This window comes from Camelus ferus, chromosome 4 (assembly GCF_009834535.1).
Source record: "Camelus ferus isolate YT-003-E chromosome 4, BCGSAC_Cfer_1.0, whole genome shotgun sequence".
Lineage (NCBI taxonomy): Eukaryota > Metazoa > Chordata > Mammalia > Artiodactyla > Camelidae > Camelus > Camelus ferus.
Window position 1 is genome coordinate 26,088,338 of NC_045699.1, and position 17,582 is coordinate 26,105,919.

Genomic DNA, 17,582 nt, shown 5'->3' on the forward strand with positions numbered 1-17,582 from the left:
TTTAGTTCTTGATCCGAGTAGTGACTACATGAGCATTCACTTTGTGATAATTTATTGAGCTATATACATTTGTACTTTTGCAAGTTTCTTAAGTGGTTTCTAACTCACAATAAAGAAATGACTTAAAATGTGAAAAGGAAAGAAAATATACCGAACCTTTGCAATGGCTCACATGAATAGAACTGAGATCCAGAGACAGAGGCTTCCAGGAGGCATGTCATCTTCTTTGCACCTTTGAAGCCAGACTAGGGAATTCATAGGGCTCTCTTACAATACAGCAAGATCTACTACTTGTTCCACTCAAGTGAACTACTAGTCTTCTCAAATGATTGTAAACCCTAGAGAAGGAATTTTAATAGATTCTTTCTGACCAGTTTATTACCACTGAGTGATCCAGTATTATGTATGCAGTTCTAGCCAGATAATTTAAACGTTCCGAAAATAAAATGCAGACACATATTTATAGGGACAGAAAACCGTACACACGTAGCATCAACTTCTTTTCACATTTATTGTATTCTTCATTCTTTCTTGAGGAAAGATAGGTTTTTCACTACTTATACAAGACATAATTTCAAACTTAATTCCCAAGACAGAGGTAAAAGGCAATCGTCATATGTTTAAAAACAATAATCTCCTGTATTTTATAATAATAATGGCTAGAAGTTCAATATTTCTGCTCAAACACAGGCAGGCAGGCATATTTTCAAAAGGCCTCACAGTGTTTGCCACTGCTTTTACACAAGACAACATTTATAAAACCTTTGTATCCCACGGCAGGTGGTAGGTCTTCTCTTGGGGATTTTTGCTGTTCAGATATTGCCTTTCATTTGAACTTCAAATAGCTTAAAAAAATAGAGGCTGCGTTTTAATATAATTTGGAAATTAAAACCTTCTTTTTTTCTCATTATAATATTGTCTATGGATTTACTTTTCAAAAATGAATCAAAGTCTAAACTAATTACTGTCTGATAGCCACCAGCAAAGGTAGAAAAATGGGAAAACATTTTAAAAATGAAGCTTTGGACTGCCTCGCCCATAAGAAAAATAAATGTATGTAATAAACATTAAAAGATTTCAAATATATTTATAAGTAGTGTCCCTTCTTTTGAAAATTTAGAGGATTAAATGGCATAATTATGGTCACCTGAGTAGTTAGAAACATTTTTTAATATCTAGACTATTTTTTTCTTTGTTTTAATGGAACAATATGAGATTAAATAAACACTTCAGCTTAAGTGAAAAACATATTTTCACCTAGAAAAAAATGGTTTCCAAAGGTATTTTCATCAGTCTGTAATATTTGTAAACGTAATAATATTGCAGAAGTATAAAATTTTATGATATGTCTATTTTTTAAAACGGTAAGTAAAATAACTTTTCTTATATCTTTTTTTAAATTAGGCTTGGACTCCTGGATCATCTGGTGACTTCAGAATTCTGGTGAGACATTTTTTATACTACTATTACTATTTTTATTTCTTTTGCCACACATTTTTGGAGGATGTCTTTCTTCCTATCTCAAGCTTAATCCCTTTTCTAAATTCTCCCCTCATTTCCAATCCTTGAGGTTGAATCTCCTAAGTCCAGTAGAAGAAGGTCAATTACATGTTAACCCATGTGCGACGATCTCTTAAGTCCAGATTCTTCTCAAAAGGTTCAACTTCATGGGTCAGGAGAATATTCCAAAGAGGAGTAGCATTTGTTTCTTAAGGAAACAAAAATCAGCACTGGAAGAGTCTGAGATAGGAAAGAGGTTTATTCAGGTAAGATGCACAAAGTTATCAATTTGAGGTTTTTCTTTTAAAAGAGATCAAATGCAATAGCAAGATAAAAACCCCTGAGGAGCCGAATATGATAACTGAATTTTTAAAAAGGTTTTTATGGCTACAATGTTGATATTATACTTTACATATTATAGAACTAGAAGTATACTTAAGGCACTACTCTTGTCTACACAGAAACTTGAAATTTCTATACTTTTTGCTGTGTATATACATTACAGGTATGGCAAAGATAGATTTTTAATTAAAAAGATGACTCAATGAGGTAGAAGTTTTTCTGTATTTCTCCAAACAGTACCTTTTGTGTTTATTTTGTATTCCACCAAGTCTCTCTCTCTCTCTCTTTTTTAACTCCAAATATTACAGGAATATTGCTCACAATCAGATTCATGTATTGGGGTACTACTGTGTTTTGAATCTATACTGGGTTATAAAACATATAGCTAGTATTTTATCTTAATTTTTCTAAAACTATACTCTAGCTTGAATTCTTATTTTGTGTAATCTGGAAGTCCACAACTTTTCTGATTTCTAGAGTCACCTTTGTATGATACTCAGCCAAGAGAAATATTCTAAGCAGATAAATTACCGGAGTACAGTCCTACACACCATTCTTGATTAATAACTGGATATTGGTTTAGAATGGGAGAGTGGTGAGAGTTCTCCTTGTCTTTATGATTGTGCTCTACTTGTTGCTCCTAAATACTTCTCAGAGTATACAGACTAATATTTTTTGATCATTTTTTCATGGCTTTTCTGGGCTACTGCAGGCCATATCCAGTCTATACCTTTCTGCCACAGAGTAACAAAGTTGACACTATTCATTCTCAGGACAAGGATGGTAGTTAAACTCATATCCCTTCAACGTTTCATGCAAAAATAAGGATTTGCTTAAGTATTTGTTAGGAAGGAGGACAGACTTGGTTATGTCTTACAGAGAGCAAAAATTTTGTCTCCCCATTTTCATCATAATGAATTCCAGTTCTTGGATTTTCTTCCCCACCCTAAACCTTCTCTCAGTTGCATTTGTAGGATCTGGACCTTCGTCCTGTAATTACCCCTTTTCTCTTAATTCTACCTTCCTCTTCATTGAAGTTGACAATATGCTCTTGCAATTCTGATTATCACTCTTATCTTCTGAACCTTCTACCATCTTCTGATTTATCTGATTGATAATCCGTGTTTCATAAAGCAGACAAATCACTCACCTAAAACAATACTTATTCTTGTACTTACATATCCTACCTTATTTGCTTTAAAATTTTTTCCCTAGTCTGTTATATGATAAAATTGAGTACTGCCACAGTTGACTCAAAACCAATCTCCCTTGAGTATGTTCCAAGAAACTCAGCACTAATCACATTAGTAAATTCTTTCCTCTCACAGACCCCGTCGTCAATATTTTTGCTTCTGTGAACAGAGTCTGCTCACCCACCCATATTCTATTTATCTCTTAGGGCCAAGTTCAATTCCCATTTTCTCCTGAAGTTCTTCATTGTTTTAAATATTTTAGTTTAATTCCCCCTCTCCCTGAATTCATTATTTCAGGATCACAAAGTTTAACATTTTAACTTTTACTGTCATATGTTCTAAGCTCCTTGTAATGTGTGCATATTTTCTACTCAGCAATTTTGCAAGCTTTTCAATGAAGTAACAATGCCCTCTTGTGCCGTTTGCCACAGCATGCCTAATACATTGCTCTGTATTTAGTAGTTCCCAGGAAATACTGTCACTTGAATAACTTATTTGGGATCTCACCTATACTAACTGTACTATATAGCCCAAACCTGATATTTATTTCCTGTATTGTTTGCTTCTATCCAATTATGATTTTTCAGAAGAAACAATGACATAAACATAGAGGATGATTAATAAATAATTCCGAATTTGTTTTAGGGAATACAGATACATTCTAGAAAACTGTTTCTAGAGTGTAACTCAGAAAAGAAAATGCATGTAAATTTAAACCAGAATAGTATTGAAATATAAATGATAGAATGCAAAGTGTTACAAAGCAAATAAATTAAAATATACTTCATTCAATCATCACATAACTCTCAAATAAAAAGAATATTTACTCTGGAACTAAATGCAAGCAATAAAAATTCACTTCAATACGAAGAGCTAACATTGTGTATATTGACGTTGAGAACACTTAACAGAAAGTCTTATTGCAGCATTTTTTCACTTACATAAGATAATGTGTTTAATGCTTATGATTCACTGAATTGTGTGTGTGTATGTGCAGTTGCAGCAATCTGTTCCAATTCATAAATTTTATTTTGTGCACCTGGAGTTTGGACCTTTTAAGAGGTCAAAATAATAACACATGCACAATTATGTATGGTTGAAGAGAATTCTTATTTTTAAGCATTCACTGTGTATCAGGTACTATGCTAGGTGCTTTTTTTTCATGTATGTAGTCTTACTTCAACACACTCTGAGGCATGCATTGTGGTCACCACTTGAGAGCTGAGGAGACTAAGGGTCTGACAGGTTAGTTACTTCATCTGCGATCACTTAATCATGATGCTGAGGTTTCCATCTGTTCCTAGGATGCCAAAGACTACATTGAGATACTTTCCAAAGAAAACTTCCCCAGTAGGCTTTTAATAAAATCCAATTCTACATATATTGGAGTAACAATCCAGGTTTGCAGTCCTTAAAAAATTGATACGTAAGTGGTTAAAAGGAGATTTAGTCTTTTGTACTTCTATAGTCAGTTGAGAATTAAAAGTCTGCTTGCTTTAAATCCAAGGGAAGGGGGCGAAACTGCCACAGTGTATGCCCAAATTGTGTGTGTGTGTGTGTGTGTGTGTGTGTGTGTATTTTATGTGATGTGTATCTATCTTTTATATCATATCTCTATTGCTATCTTTTATATGTATTTTTATGTATCCAGATTCATATAATTAATAACCAAAACAGAATCTACATAGTGGAAATCCACATAATACTTCTGTAGTTAAACTGTGGTTATTAATGACTGTTCTATTCTCTCATTTATGTTCTCAGTTTTTAATAAATTTTGTGTCCGTTTGGCCATCCTGATTTTTTAATAGTATTGCAGACAACCTGCAGATTACATTCATGTGCTTAGTATTAGTCATGGAATTGCTTTAAAAAAATACAAGTTATTCACTGAGTATTGCCTTTTCCAAGAATCGAGTGCTGTCTCCGATATAGAGGGTTTAAAAATATTTCTTGTACACTTTCCAAAATGTCTTGCTCTTATGAAGTATCCCTCGCCTCAAAAATTAAATATTTGGTGTAAAATACTATGTAGTTTGTAAGGATCTTATGTTGCGTGTAAAAACTGAAGGGAACAAACCACATACATATGCCTTCCTCACAGTTTTGAATTGAGAGAGAGACAGAGAGAGAGAGAGATATACCATATAATAAAGTATATATATACTATGTCTATACCATATAATAAAGTATATATATACTATGTCTCTCTCTATGTAATGAAGTATATGTATACTATGTCAATATTAAAGCAATGTATATTTATTAAAATGTTATTCTGATGTAATGTAAATTGTCATGATGCATACATAAATCATGTTGAGAGACTTCCTCAATTCAGTTATTCTCTCAGAATTTATTCACTAACTTATTTGTGCAAACAATTGATAGAGTTTAGGGAATATAAAAATGTAAGTCTGACTTCAAGGACTATCATTTTATGTGTTCCTGCTTTTGTTTTTAGTATTTTTGAAAACTGCTGTTGACTATAATTCTGAACACTTGTTTTAGGCCTCTCATTGTTTCCCTTTACCTTGCTGAGATACCAGGTTGTTAGAAATCATAAGGCCAGTGTGGAAGGCACGGTTAGTGCCTATCAGCATTTGGGGTTCCTTTCATTTGTCAGTACAAGGGATATTATATTTTCCCTCTAACTTATAGTTAGGTGGGTGCATGTCATTTAGGGCAGAGGAAGTGAAAAATCCTGTGTCCTTTTCTAGGCTACTTCTGCCTCTACAGAAGAGGCATCACTTTGAGATAACAGAATCATAAGAGTAAACTATCCTGGATCCCTGAGTCACCTGATGGAAAAGACTCCTAGTTCCAGAGCCAGTTCATTAGAAAAATAAGTAAATTATTTGTCCTAAGCCATGGAATTATTATTTTTTTCTTTCATGGTTTTATTTTGTTACATCAGCATAAAGCCTGTCTGAATTAATCAAATAGGTTTGGGAAAATGACCATTGTAGTGTTTGGGTAATTCTGAAGTCTGGAGTTGTGTTTTCAAAGGCAGTAGTATTTTATACTTCAAAGTAGTTCTGTTCTGAATGCCACCAAATAACCTGAGGTATCACTTATTTGCTAAGCATAAAATAAAGCCTTGGGGATAGCTGCACAAATATATTTAATAAAAATCAGCTATTATTCACTTACCAAGTATCTTTAGAGAAACAAAAAGCATGAAGTAGGGAGAAAATACAAGACATACACCCAAATTTAAATTGATACAGTTTTGAATTGAAAAATGAACAGCATTCTTGTTGTAATGCTTGTAATGCTTTCAGTTCTTTAATCTTAATCAATTTTAGGTAATAATCCATATTAAGGACCATATAACAATCACTTCTTTTTTTGTAAGTTAGAGATTCTCCATGTCTTAGGTGATTTTATTTTGGTGTGATTTTTAGAATAATCTATGTTGAGTTCTTTATTCTTTGAAATGACCTGAAACAACACCCCTTCCTATATGTATTTTTTTTTTTTGCCATATAGTAGTGTCCATGTGCTAGCTTATTTTTACTTTATAAGATATGTAATAATTTAAATGCCAGTGACATATCAAATAGCATCATTTTTACAGCCAATTAATTAATTAATTAATTAAACATAACCTTTTTTTTTTCTTTACACATAGGAATGGAGGTTAATAATTGTATAGACTAACCTAGAACTGAGAATATTTAAATCCACTACTGTGGAAGGGAGCACAACAAATTATGCCTCCTGGAGAATTTCATGTCAGTCATTAAAAGCCTATATAGAGAATAACTGTGGGACATTGATATCTTCCTCTATAATGTTTATTCAGATTTTAAGAATCAGAGTCATTACATCTGTAATTCAATCTGACTTGAGTGGTACATCCTTGCATCTTTGAACAACTTACATTAATCTTGTGTCTGCTTACTCCTCTTACCTAATTTCACTTTCAGAGTCATAGTTTAAAAACATTCTCAGTGCAGCACATACCATTTTTGAGAGACTGCAAGTTTTTAACCATACTTCCTTAGCACTGAGCAAAAATTATGTCATCATTAGTTTGCTTCTCAGAATGGCATAGGATTCACATATTTGCTGGTAGCAATCCTTAGTTTGATTCTACTAGTTTTGGTAATTGGACTACATGGAGAAGTGTCCTTTTAGTGGAAAGATGAATTATCTACTTTTTTAATTTAGGCCACTCTCATATGACATATAATAATAAATGCTTTTATGAGAACAATTTAAATAGGGATCCTGATAAATCTACTGACAGTACCTATCTTAGTACTAACATATCGAAAGGGCATTTTGTGCTTAATTAAGCACGGCATCCACTGCTTGATTTCTTGCCTGCTGTCCTAGGTCAACCAGTACTTCTCCAGGTGTTCACCAAAATAGAAATACTACCTTAATAGTGTTTTCATATTTTTTTAACTCTGTTTATTATTATTTGTTCTTGTATGTTACTTCCTATTTTGGTACACAGAACACCAGACTTACTGTTCAACAAATATATCAAGTGATACTAGAGAAGCTCTACAATTGGCAGATGACGCCCCTTTCAACTTCTCATTCATTCTCAGTCATTCCCACTTTGGCCCAGCCTGAAAACCACTCCTGCAATACAAACTCTAGTATCGAAAAAACGATAAATACCTTAAAAAATTGCTCATCAACATATTGAGACATAATGGAAATATCTTTCCATATATCATTTCTATTTTCTAGTTGATGCTGAATTGGTTTACCATTTTCTGTTAGTGGGATATATGTGGTAGAAGATGTCTTTCACAATTTCAGAAATAAAGGAGGAGTAGAAATACATGAAATGATAATAAAATGATTGAGGTTGAAAGGCAATAGTACACAATATATTTAATTTTCCTGAAAAAATAAGCATAGATTTTTTTAAGTGATTTAATATAGTTTTGTTTATCACCATTTTCAAATAAATATTGATTGACTGTCAAATACATATATTCCTTACTCTATTTTTTCCCCCATTGGCACAGAATGTTGCTTTATCAGTCTCTATTACTAATTAGTCCTCAAATATTTATATTTTATTTATTTAAATCTTTGTTCTGCCAAAGTTCTGTTAATAACACATTGAAGGCAGTGTCCCCAAAATGACCACTAATTAACAGGCATGTATCCTATCATACACATGCATTTGTATTTTTGACGTGTATTTTTATTTGTTACCATAACCACGAAAATTGACATGAGTTTTTATTTGATTTTTAATATGCTTACTTATTAAGTAAAATTTTACAGTAAACCATATAGACATTTAAAATGATTTTTTAAAATCATTCTTGAAAAATATAATTGCATCTCGTTGAAGGTACTGAGCAATGGTAAGTGGCAAGGTAGGTGGGCTTTAAGGAAGTTGGGGCTATGTTAATAATAGTAAATATGTGGCTGCCCACCCCAGGCCCTCCCGTAGTTTCTGAGATACCCTTTTTAACCCTGATATGTGTACTAGTACCTAGACATGGAAGACACCTAAATGCTTGGTACATGCCCATGGTGATTGCATCTGTATGCTTTTGATTGAGGACTTTTTAGGTATAGAATGGAATGGAGATAACCAGAAAGGTTCCTGAGAAAGATTATAATATTAAGGTTAATTCTGGGGTAATGTTTTCTAGGTATTTATGATACATCAGTGCTCTGTTAAATATATGTGCAAGTAATTCGTAAACCATAGCATAGGATTTATTTTTCTTAACTAAAATTAGAAAGTCATGTTTCATACTTAGGCAGCTATGTAGTTGCTGTATGACTCATAACACTGGACTGATTTGGTTCTGTCTTTGCTCTTGTCTGATTGTCCTGCAGTAATCTGCTTCACTAAAAATGTCTCCTGCTGGGAAAGATTTAGAATAAAACTTTTGATTACTACATGTATGGTCAAGTTCTGTTTTGAGTGTTCCTTGGAAAGAACAATTCTTTTATGTAGAAAAGATTCACTGAAATTTCTTGAAATCCTGCAATTTGCCGTGAATTTTCACAAAATCATTTACTGTAGGAAAACACAAATATTTTTTCTTCTTTGAAAGAAAGAAACTGTGAAAATTTTGTTCTACCAACATGTATCTGAAGAATTTCAAATACTTTATATCCTGAAAAGGAAATCAATAAACCTGGGTAAAGGGACTGGGTTAAAACTTAAGGAGATGGCTTTACAGGCAAGTCTCCCTAACACTCATGCATACCTTACTTCAGGAATAAGCAAAACCACTTTTAAAAATTAAGCATACAAAAGTCACTTTTAGTATTCACAATTCAATTTTTTTATGTAAGAGCTCATATTTTGTTTCCTGTACCTTTGTTGATGGCTTTATATTCCACATTCCAGTGCATTAAACTGGTTCAGTACTATAATTCTTAGTACTAATTTGATTAATGCACTCTTTGAGCGAACAAAGAAATAACCTCAATGGGAAACAGCTGAGGTTTTGGCAAGAACTCGTGACACCCCAGTGTCCATCTCTGTAAACTCTATTGGGGATAATTTAAATGCATGAGATCATCATTCTAGAACCCTAAAATCAGACTTATAAAGCCATTAGTGAAGTTGTACATTTACCTTTTTAATCATAGTATCATTGCCTTTTATCAGAATACAGGTTTTTGCTACTTACTTGCCAAGTCAGGGATATCATGGTAAAAATTTTGCTCCGATAGTGGAAGACAGATTTATTTTCTAGTGGTAGATCATGTGTTGCCTTTAAAGACATACAATTCAGTTTTTATTGTGGCATGCTTTTATTCCAACTGATTGCTATTAAGAAGTAAGACTTTTTTTTTCTCATTAAAAGTAGTACAGTCTTTTATCTTCCCTTTTCCATTTGTCACATTTAGGGGGTGTATATTATGCAGCTATTTTACAATGTTTATTCTAACCATGTAACCTCATTTTAGTATATATTCTTTAATTTTATTTTTAAATTTACATTTTTATTAAAATATAGTCAGTTTACAACATTGTATCATTCTTATGTACAGTATGTTTCAGTCATCCATATACATGAATGTATTCATTTTCGTATTATTTTTCATTGTAGGTTACTAGAAGATATTGAATATAATTTAAAATGAACAAATTAAAGACTAGATATCTTCTTTGAGGGTATTTTATAATCCTCTGTTGTAACTTCCCATCCATTTCTTCCCACTGTTTGTAGCAGATGAAGCTGGATTTCTCAGTAGGAGTCATTTGTAAGAGAAAAAGAGGAGATTCTGTTCATTTTATCAAGTTACTCCAGTCAGTTCCAATTCCAATCCATACATGGTCACTCTATATATGCATAGTACAATGCCTAGATTTTCTGTGTGTCTTGATTTAAGATTTTTGCTTTCATACCATGACGTAAGTAAGAACTTAAAACACCAGATGACTAACTCTTGGTATGAAAAATATGACTGAAAATGATACTGTACTCTAGGAATACCTTCATGATCCTTGAGTTTGAGTTGTAGGCCGTCTCCACAGCTGACTTTTTGTGTGACTTCTGACAAACAAATTAAAGCCTCTAGGTCTCAGTTTTCTCATCTGTGAAATGAGTCTATTTGTAAATTGTTACCAAAATTATTTTCAACTCTAGTGATCTATTTTGGAGAAAAAGGCTCAACCCCACTCCGTCTTTGTATCTGGGTGAACAGAAGATATTCTGTTAAATTTTCACCGAAGTTCATGCATAGTTGAACCTTAGAATCCTGATAGTGTAATGATTTTTTGTCTTGACTGTTGATATTTTTGTTTCATACTTATGCATGCAATGTCATTTTCTTTTATGAACAAAAATATTTTGGTGTACTTTCTTTACAAGGTATCAGTGGATAGCTCAAATATTTGTGTTTATATCTATTCCTTAACATACTAAAGAATTTTACGTTTGTGAAATGTATGCTACCATCTCTCACACTTCTGTAATAGGAAAGAGCAGAATTCCTTAAACTGCTGTTGGTTTAACACCAATGCTCAATTCACCACAGTTATGTAAGTAAATTTTAAGGAGAGCATTTTCTGAGAAGGGAGGAATGAATAGAATTTTTTACTCAAGGTGGACTTAAGGGAAAAAAAAAAATCTTGTACCTTTTATTTGGATTCTTGCATTACTAGTTTCCTAACATTATTTTTTGAGTTCTGCAAATAGATACTTCTTACCATGAGGGTATTACAGCCAGAAGTATCAAGTAGTTCATGTGTTCCAAAATTATTTTATAAATGGAGTGTCTGATAATCCAAAGGGAAGAGTTTATCTCACCAAGTATAATTATTTCCTTCTACTGCATTGCAAACTGGCTCATTCTTCCCATTGTTCCCTAAATTGTCCATGGCTTACGGGGCTGTTAAGGAATAAGTGTCATTGCTTAATATCCATGGTAAAGTTTCCCTTGGGATGACAAGGCACATTTGCTTAAAATATTTTCTTCCATTTCTGTTAGTTTCAAAACTAACTTGTAAGATTTTGATTGAAATAGCCACCAAAGTGTTGTAAACAAAACGAGTGAGCTTTATACATTTTTTCATTGTAAGATAAACTAAGTAAAAATTTGTTTAGCATTTATTTGATTATTAAGGCGTTTCATTTTATTCAGTTCTTTGCTTAACACCTGTTTGGAATAGGATTTGGAAAGTAAATTCTTTTTCATACTGAAGTGAAAGTGCTCATTGTTTTCAACGAGTACATTATGTTAATGATGTGATGCATTCTTTTCTTCATCTACCTATCAAGTACTTGTATGTATGTTATTTTTAAAGTTGAAAATTTTCATGGGTTTAACTATTATATATTCTGTCTTTAAAAATTTTATCTGAAACAGATATTTGTTCTTTGATTCTAGAAGAGTCTCTCTCTCTCATTTTGCTTAGTCTAATGACCTAAACACCCATCCATATTGTCTTAAATCACAAGATTTCATTCTTCTTTTGTGACTGAATAAAACTATCTTTTTATATATTTATTCATTTTTAGTTACATATTTATGCACACAGATACCACATCTTTATATACTCATCCATTGATGGCAGAGAACTAGCTAATTGTCTGAATTTCATTACTGAACTATCAATATTTCACTCACTGATTTAAACTAATAAAGTGATATTCTTACTGTCATTATCATTTCCATTTTTTACATTTATATGACACAGTATGTTTCATGCCAATCATAAGAGCTCTCAAAATTATCTCACATTTGCCCAAAACTGTATGGTTATGGACAGAAACCAGGTCAGTCTTTGCACCTTTCCACTTGATTTTGGATCCGTATTTAGTATTGCAATGATTTATCAAAGCAGTTTATATTGTTGCGATGCAAAAATGTATTCATCTAGTGATCCTCTTCAGAAAAATGGTTATAAGACAAAATATGTTGTAGCCCTATGGTAAGAATAGCACTTAGGTAATTTAGGATTAAAAAAGGCAACTTAATCTTAGCTTTAAATATAGGAAGCTCAAATGAAGCAAACCTGTGTCCCTTATTTTGATGTGCTAGTTTGTGTATAGTTGTGTTTTTTTGTTTGTTTTTGTGCAGGTGGACCACCTGTTGTCTTATTGTACCATTATATATCTGTGTAACCTAGTTAAGGCACAAGATACTCTATTTTGAATATGAAACTTAGATAAGTAAAAGTTAAGCTTGCTGGTGGCTAGAAGTAGGGAGGTTTCTTTACCTTCTTAGAATTTCTTTTGAGAATTTCTAAGCACTTACATTGTAAAGACACAACTTCGGGCAAGAAATCCCATGATTAAGGAAAGCTATGGAACTGAACCTCACCAAAGCCCCAGATTATAAAATTGAAGGCAAAAGACCGTAATTTTAGTGAAATCTGTTAACATCGTATTAAAGATTTATTCTACCAGTATTCAGTTCTTTTATTTCTTACTGTTCCTGTGATGAACATGGATGGGATGCACGTGTCTCTGCCACGTGCTGCTGGTTTTTTCACAGTTCTGCTTCTTGTCCTACAGTGGATCCTTTAATTTAGAGCATTTGCAGCCTCTTGCTCAGTCAATAAAGAATCTAAGACCAAGATGAACTTTTACAGTAGTTCCGAGGACAATAGGAAGCACTGAAATTCCTTCTTAAGTGATGAAATGTCTAAGCCGTGGTTTGTGTAGCAGAATTCCTGCAGAGTTTAGTAGAATGTTAGGCCCATTTCTCTTGTCTCTCTCAGAAGTTTGCCATTAAAAAGAAATAATTAAAATAAAAAAGTGTGGAAAGAGTCGTTTATACAATACATTCCCTGCTCTAGATAAGAGGGTGATTTGGGATGCTTTGTATTTAGTTTTCTAAAGCGAGTCATTCCATCATGGGCCAGCTTAATTCTGGTTCTTCTGTAATGTCTTACAATGTCACAGATGAATCTCTCTTGGCTTTAAACTACCATTAATTCATGACTTGATCCATGTGTTTTGCACTTGGCATAATTTGATTTTATTATAATTTTTCCTCATTGTTTATGATACCTTTCCACTCTATTTACTGCAAGTTAGCAAGGACAGAAGTATGGCTCACGTTTCTTTCTGTCGTTCGTAATGTGTAGCATGAAATCTAGAGAGTGAGGAAGACTTGGTGATATTCTTGATGGACCTTATCTCATCATCCCTCGGTGACTAGAGCCATGATCTCCTTTCTTCCCCCTAAATTTACTAGGTCTTTGATTCTGTCTTGTTTCACTAACATACAAGAAGAATTTATGCCTTTAAGTTTTGTTCTTAAGCAAAAGTATTAGACACTTTATGTCTGAGTTTTTCTGGCGGAAATAAGGCTCAAGGCCATTAAGTATTTTATTTTTCAAGTAGCAAATTTGAACTTTTGTGCAGCGGGTCATTTATCAAGTGAAATAATCTTGCCCATTTAAAGCGATTTGATATAAAAGTTTGTATATAGATTAACAAGTGCTAAATATTAAAATAGGTTTTTGAGGATTTGAACAAGTCAAGTTGGACAGAATTAGTGGCTAATTGAGCCCACGAGTTGTTTGTTAGTGTATTGTATATTACTCATCCATCATAGGTTTCATCTTTTCACTTCTTTCTGTCACAATAGCAAGCATAGAACCTCCTATTGAAAACAGTAAGTACCAAAAAGGAATTTTTTATGGAAGTTGTAAAAAGCTAGATTAGGTAATAGATTACTTTTAATTCATTTTTTTAGGTCTTCTTGGTATGTTATTCGGTTTCAAGTGTTCAAATGCAGCAAATAAATGTGCACTATTGCGAGACCAACTGGATAAACTGAAAAACACTTTTGTCAGTTTAATTGGTTTAGTAATTTATCATAGTATCTGAAGGATACATGTATATTCAATAATAGTAATGTGTCACAAATAGGTATGTTATGTACCAGAGATTTGCTGTCAACTGTTCCAGTAGTTTGAAATGCCTTTCTTGACAAGCTGAGGAAGGAACCTCTTCTCATCGGGTAGTATTTCTCCTTCCCTGAGGGTTTAATTTGTTTTTGATGGAAAGATGATCATGCATTTGCCAGTGTGCAAATTAAAAATATTAATGAACTGAAATAAAAAGTAAAATAAACTTTTTTCAATTCACAATAAAAGTTTATGTTCGTATCTCAAACTTGTTAGCCTATCTCTGTGTCTCTAGGCTCAGGCAATGGGGAGAAAATGTGATGAATTTTATTTCTTCAGGCTTTTGGTTATTGCTGTTTTCTTTTAGAAATGGGAAATGCCATTTCCTTTTCAGTCCAGATGGCTACTATTTTCATGTTCAATAATAAAAGAAATCAGAAGTAAATGAGGGAAAATATTCAATGGGTATTGTTTTCTTTTATTATTATTTTATACACGGTTTCATATGGCACAGAAAGTAAAAACTGACTTCTGCAGGTTAAAATCAGTGAAAAGCTTGTTGGCATTTTGTGTATTGCTAAGCTGCTGCAAAATCTCAAAACTCTAATGCTGGATTGAATCCTAAAGGAAAAATGACATACATTCATGCATCACAATGATGGGAATAAGGGAACTGTTACTGGTTTATTTTCCCAGTGAACAACTCTTCATATATTGGATATAGCTGTTTAGCTTGGAAGTCATGCTAGGACTCTGAAGCAAACATACGTAATTATGTAGGTTGTGTGAATTCATCTCACTTGTAACCCACAAGAAGAACTATTTGAATAGATGAGGGTCTCTCACCCTTCACACTGTTGACATGTAAGACTGCCCTGTGGATTGTTAGCAGCATCCTTGGCTTCTACATACTGCATGCAGTAGCAGTCTGCTGGTTCTAACAACCGAAAGTGTCTCTAGACATTGCCTTTGTCATGTGGATCCTAAAATTACCCTTTGTTGAGAAGCACTGGAATAAAATGTGGAATATGCTGTAGGTAACTAATAGGAATCCTTTATTCTCAGCATATGTTTTATCTCTGAAAATCAACCCTTAAAACAAGATAATCAGTAATCTGTTCTTACTTGACAAGTTGTTTTATTTTTATTTTTGTTGTTGTTCCTCTAGTTTTATATGTATCCGCTGAAAGTTATAAAGTAGATAGCAACAAAGCACTTGTATTATCAACATGCTTATGACATATGTGACATATGATCTTACATATCAACTAATCTATATGTCAGCATATCTACATCTATCATCTGATTGGTATCAGTGCAAGATAACAGCTTAGATAATATTCTGGATGTCTGCAACTTAGTATAGTCCTGTTTAACAGAAGGATTTCAAAATAAAATGAGATTCAGTTAAAATTTCCTTTTGGTAAATAAAACTTTCCATTTCTCTTAAAACTCTTTTAAATTAACAATCAAAACAAAACAGTACAAAAATCTCTTACTGGAATTGACAATAGAAAATCTTGGAATAAAGTCAGAATGATCTGAAATAATGTAGTAATTCTTTAAATTCACTGAATTGCTTCCAAGTTCATAATCAGAAGTTAAGTACTTGGAATAAAATCAGTCAAATTTTTGTCTTTCCTTATGAAGGATTGAATTACATTGTTGTAGGCCTAAATCTTTAGTAGTTTCCTAATCGTCCTTTCCTTTATAAAGTTGACCCTTGAACAACGTGAGGGTGCAGACCCTCAGTGCAGTTGAAAATTGGTGTATATCTTATACTCAGCCTTCCATATATGTGATTCCTAATCCACAGATTCAACCAACCATGAATCATGTACTACAGTATTTGCTATTGAAAAAAAAAATCCACATATAAGTGTAAACACAATTCACACCCATGTTGTTCAAGAGTCAATTATAATTACCTCTTGGTGTGTAAAAGAGCAAAAGACTTAAATTTTAAAATTCTGGGTTTCTGTCCTCCTTCTGCTACTGTTTAGCTATTTAAGTAATCTAAGTTACTTAACTTTCTTTGAGCTTTAGTTTCCTTAAGGAAAAAAATGGAGTAATATGCCCTCCTACTTACCTTATATCTTTGTAACAAAGTTCAAATAAAACATTAAACTCTAAGCCCTCAAGTGTATTTGCCATGTATTAAGTTCAGCTTATTCTCATAAATTTTCTACTTAGTAAAATGGTATTAATAGTAATAACACTTGAGACTTACTCTATACATTTTTACACGGAGATAAGAAAATCTGCTTGCAAAAAGCTTATGCTTGTTCGATGTGATCAAAATAATCGCATTCTACTGAACTATAGTGTATTTAAACTAAATCATAGTTTTACAAATATACATAAATCCAGATGCAATGCAGAAAAGTCTTCTATTAGTTGAATTTAATTAGGTTTCCAGAGCAAGCATACCTATACGTATACAAATGTGGGCAAATCAACCTATGGAGACAAAATGTCTCTAAATCTCCCAAGTGTGATTAAATGACCAATACGATATAAATGGTGATTACAAGACTGAAGGCAGTAATACAGAACAATCAGTAGTTTAATGTAACCCTTTAAAACTTGTTTACATTTTGCCTCTGCCAAACAGAAATGATCTGCTAATACAGCCTTGCTAAAATGATCTGTAAATACTGTCTTTCTCTTTTAGAACAGCTGGATGTGAAATGTACTGCTTAATAACGCAGATGCAAGGTTTTGTAACATGTATTAAGATAGATTGCTTATATGAAATGGAAATGAATACTATAAATCAAAATAGCTCATTATACGCTTCTTGTTTTGTAGTAATTTATTAGTTTTTAGTTCTTTATTGTTCAGGTCTCAGTTTATTGAGTGTAGGCCTTGTGAAATTTGCTTAGATGTATGCTTTTGCTACAGTGAAACAGTGTGCATATTATATCTTGCCTTTGCAAATATGAGTAGAGATCATTGAGAACGTTAGAGAAAGTCATACTATTTGACGACTTCTTAATAACATTTAATAAAATGAATGTCAATATTTTATAAATAGTAAGGAAAATGTTTCAACATAGACAGTACAACCTACAAGATAAATAGAAATACAACAAGAATCCAGAAAGTTCTAAGAGAATTTAAAATGTCCATGACTAATCATCTTTTTTTTTTTTTAAATATTACTCTGTTTCGGTATTTGAATCTGTGTAAAACCATGTGTTCTTACCTTAAAATTTATGTGTCAGTTTATTCAG

The 17,582-nt window shown here is 32.6% G+C and overlaps 1 protein-coding gene across 1 annotated transcript in view; it reads left to right on the forward strand.

Annotated features, from left to right (window-relative positions):
* PTPRD (protein tyrosine phosphatase receptor type D) overlaps window positions 1-17,582 on the forward strand; it is a 1,875,912-nt gene that overhangs the window by 692,067 nt on the left and 1,166,263 nt on the right. Inside the window, exon 5 of the mRNA XM_032477692.1 lies at window positions 1,405-1,443. The gene's annotated coding sequence lies outside the window, so the exon portion shown is untranslated. The remainder of the gene's footprint in view (window positions 1-1,404; window positions 1,444-17,582) is intronic.